The sequence below is a fragment of the Corvus kubaryi genome, unplaced genomic scaffold, assembly GCF_017639235.1.
Source record: "Corvus kubaryi isolate FWS band 111438036 unplaced genomic scaffold, C.kubaryi_AGA036_p1.0 split1-37355, whole genome shotgun sequence".
Classification (NCBI taxonomy): domain Eukaryota; kingdom Metazoa; phylum Chordata; class Aves; order Passeriformes; family Corvidae; genus Corvus; species Corvus kubaryi.
In genome coordinates this window covers 2319234-2323286 of record NW_024582078.1, presented here as the reverse complement: position 1 = coordinate 2323286, position 4053 = coordinate 2319234, and the positions used below count along the sequence as shown (strand labels likewise).

The window sequence follows — 4053 nt, the reverse complement described above, 5'->3', positions numbered from 1 at the left end:
GGAAGAAGAGGAAGAAGAGGAAGAAGAGGAAGAAGAGGAAGAAGAGGGTTCCCTGCACGGATGGAGTGATGAAGAGCCCCAGAAGATGCATTTTACATGGTCTGGAAAGAGCCAGGACTAGCAGGAAAAGGAATTTTAGGTTGCTAAAGTTCAGGAGAACCAGGAAAACCTGGGAGCCACCAGCTCCAGGCACTGGAAGTTCGGGAGCCTTTGGCCGTGGCCCAAACCTTGGAGCACAGAAGGGGCCCAGGGTTGTGGTTTCACCTCTCCTGCCCCACTCAGGTGATCCCAAAACCTTCCCCACACCCTGCCTGAGCAAGGCTGGAGGTGCCCATGGATTCCCTGGCTCCTACTTGGGAATCTCAGCACTGAAATCTCCTAAAAGAGTGGTTGGGACCTTGAAATCCTCAGGGATTTAAGGACAACGCCCGGCAGGGAACCCGCAGGACACAAATGTTCAACTCCCGGGATTGGTGACTCCCTCCCGGGATAGGGACACCAGGGAAAACCAGCAGGAGCGGGAGGACAGAACAGCAAGGCTGAAACGCCTTGGAAGCGTGGAAGGAGCAGAAATTTCCATGAGTGAAAACCAGGGAAGCTGCCGGAGGAGCCGAGGCTGACAGCGGCTGTCGCTGGATGCTCCGGCGGGGTTTAGTCCTCCCTCCATCCAGGCGGGATTCAGCCTCGGCAGGAGCAGCAGGGAAATGTTTTGTTGCTTTGTTTTGTTGGGAAGCATCCAGTCCCCACATCCCGATAAATCCGTGTCCATCCATGGGGAAGCTCCCAGCTCCCGGGCCTGGCGGATTAAAGGCAAAGCCGGGCCAGGTTCGGTCCTTCCAGATACGAAGCTCCAAAGGATTTGATCAAAACAGCTGGAAAAAATCCATCCAAAACAATCCTTGCTCAGTTTGGGCTGAAAAACCAAAGCAAAGCAGGCACGGATGAGATGCAGCCTGGGATCCTGGAATAACCACTCCGGATGGGATTGAGCGCTGATAAAGGACCGTGGGACTCCAGGAAGCCAGGGCAGCACATTCCCAGCTCCCATCACCAGCTCCAGGCTTCCTTTGAGCAGCCAGCAACGGGGAATTGGTGTTTTTTGGGGGAAAAATGTGGAAAAATTTCACGGAACTCACTCGGGAAGCGCGAGGAGCTGGGATGAAAGGAGTGGGAGCAACGAGGTCCTATCAACAGCCAGCTCATGCCAAGGGAGCCCTGCCAGGAACTTTGGGACACGGGGGATGGCTGGAGCATGAGATTCCAGGGTTGGATGGGGAAGAAAAGGGAGAAGCCACATGGGCTTCTTCAGATGGAAAATTTTCCCTTCCCTGAGATAATCCCGGTTCTGGTTGGGATGAGATCGGACCGAAAGTCCTGGATTCAGTGGGGAACACACGGTCTGAGCTCCAGCACGCCGAAATTCCCTGGTTTAGGCTGGGAAAGGGGATGTGGCCATAGGGAATGGCACCACTCGGAGCCATCTCCTGCAGGGAGGGCTCCTCAGCATTCCCAGGGCACCACTGGAAGCCACCAGGGTAGGTTCCTCCTCCAAAGGGAGCATATCCCGGATCGTGGATACTTCCAGAAGCTGGAGAGGCTGGAATTCCTTCGTTCACCTAGCTGGGCACTGTCTGCTTTTCCAGAAAAACCTCCAGGCCCTGAAATCCTTGGAGCTGTTGGACGGAGATGCTCCGACGCCATCGGAGCAGGGCGCAGCAGATGGTCCTGGCTGCCACTGCCCTCACACCAATTTCCCGGGAATTCAGCTCCCTGGGAGCAGGATCCAACCCCTCCATCCTCTCCATCATCCCAAAGCCTCCAGCCCTTCCCTTCCATGTGGGATCCCTTCTCCAGCTGCCACCGCAACGCTCGGAGGGGGCAAAAAAATTCCCCCCAGCTCCTTTCCCGAGGGTTTTCCTCCCTTCCCTTGTCCTCTTTTTCCACTTTTTCCACATCCTCCCGCCCTGCAGACGGGCTGTGCTTTCCAGGCACATTTCCCTTCCCAAATATTCGGGATTTCTGGCCAAGTCCCCGGTGTACAGCGTGTCCCTCCAAGCCGGGCTACCGAACTCCCCTCACATCCCTGCTCCTCCTCCTCCTCCTGCTCGGGATCGATCGGGATCCCTGCAGGGCTCCCCCGGGGAGGATGTTTTGGCTGGGAATTTTCTATGGAAAACAAGGAGAAACGGAGCCCAGAGGGGGGAGCTGGCACCTGCTGAGCTCCGCTAAGCAATTCCAGGCTCCTGGGAGGATCCGGGAGCGCGGCTGGAGCTGGGCAAGGGACGCTCGGGGCTCCTCCTTTCCTTTCCTTGCGGGAGGGAATGCTTGGAGAAGCCGGGAAGAGCCGGCTCCAAAGTGCTCAGGGAGCCAGGATGGGGATGAGGGGACAGGGATGGGGGAGCTGTGACAGATTTGCTCACTGGGATGAGCCCTGGGACACCGGGATGAGCTCTGGGACAGCGGGATGAGCTCTGGGACACCGGGATGAGCCCCAAACCCTCTTCCCAACCATGGACCACCCTCAGGAGATGCTCCTCTTCCCTATCCCCACATTCCCACCCTGGCTCAGCCGTGGGGGGATGGATGAGACCCCCCAGTTCCAGGGGGATGGATGAGACTCCCCCTCAGTCCACGGTGGATTTTCCCAGCCTGCAGAAATGCCAGCCTGGCATCCCCGTGCTGCCAAGCCCAAGACAAATTCCCGCTGTCACAGTGGCCCCTTTGGTCGGGAATTTATTTACCTTGGATGCTGCCGCCTTATCGTTCATGGAAATGTTTATCCCAAATATTTAACGGCAGCACTGCACAAACTGAGGCTTCCTGGGGAGCAGTCGGAGCAGGACCGACCTCTCCCCTCCTGGTAGTGTAAAAATTAAGGATAATTCCCCATTTTTCCCAAAATTCCCATCCTCAACACCTCCAAAATCCTATATCCTGGTAGTGTAAAAATTAAGGATAATTCCCTATTTTTCCTCAAAATCTCATCCTCAACACCTCCAAAATCCGATATCCTGGTAGTGTAAAAATTAAGGATAATTCCCCATTTTCCCCAAAATTCCCATCCTCAACACCTCCAAAATCCGGTATCCTGATAGTGTAAAAATTAAGGATAATTCCCTATTTTTCCTCAAAATCTCATCCTCAACACCTCCAAAATCCAATATCCTGATAGTGTAAAAATTAAGGATAATTCCCCATTTTCCCCTAAAATCTCATCCTCAACACCTCCAAAATCCGATATTCCCTAATCTGGCCAGCGGCCTCCTCACGGCTCCCTGATGAGAAACGCAGGAGAGCCCTGGAAAACAACATCCCGATCCCGCTAAGTCGTTAAACAGAGGGAGCCTGGAAAGTGCCAACACTCCTGAGAGAAAAGACGGGAGAGAGAGAGAGAGAGAGAGAGGGAGGAAAGAAATCGCAGGTTATTTATAACAGGCAGCACCAGGGGCTCTCCAGTCTCCTCTGCAAAGCTGCAGCAGCTGGGAGGTCACTCCCGAAAATCCCGGCCGAGCCCGTGCTCTGCCAGCTCAATATTTGCTCTGGGATCCGGGATCTGGGATCTGGGGCGGGCACCCGGCGCTGCGGCTCGGGAGCCACCCTCCCATGCTGCCGGTGCCGCGGCACAGCCCCGAGCAGCCTTTGCACAGGAGGAGCTCACCTCGGTAAGTCCAGCTCGGCGGGGTTGGGTTTTTTTGGGGAGTTTTTATTCTTATTTGGTTGGTGTTTTTTTTTTTAAAAAAAGCTGATTTCCATTCCCGCGCCCCGGGAAGCGCCTGGCAGCGCCAGGGGTGGCACAGCTTGGAGAGACGGAGCTGCCGCGCTGCCAGGGAAGCACTTCCCTCCTGCCCACTTCTCCTGATGCCCAGTTCTGCTGCTGCTCATCTCTCCTGCCCACTTCTCCCGATGCCCACCTCCCTTCCCATCCACTTCTCCCGACGCCCACCTCCCTTCCCATCCCCTTCTCCCGATGCCCATCTCCCTTCCCACCTGCTTCTCCTGCTGCCCATCTCCCTTCCCATCCACTTCTCCTGATGCCCCTCTCCCTTCCCATCC

At 55.7% G+C, this 4053-nt stretch overlaps 1 protein-coding gene across 1 annotated transcript in view; it reads left to right on the top strand.

The window, feature by feature from the left end:
* The first annotated feature begins 3350 nt into the window (after positions 1-3350).
* The window catches only part of FMOD (fibromodulin), a 7388-nt gene continuing 6685 nt past the window's right edge, over positions 3351-4053 (top strand). The window contains exon 1 of the mRNA XM_042013759.1: positions 3351-3662. The gene's annotated coding sequence lies outside the window, so the exon portion shown is untranslated. The remainder of the gene's footprint in view (positions 3663-4053) is intronic.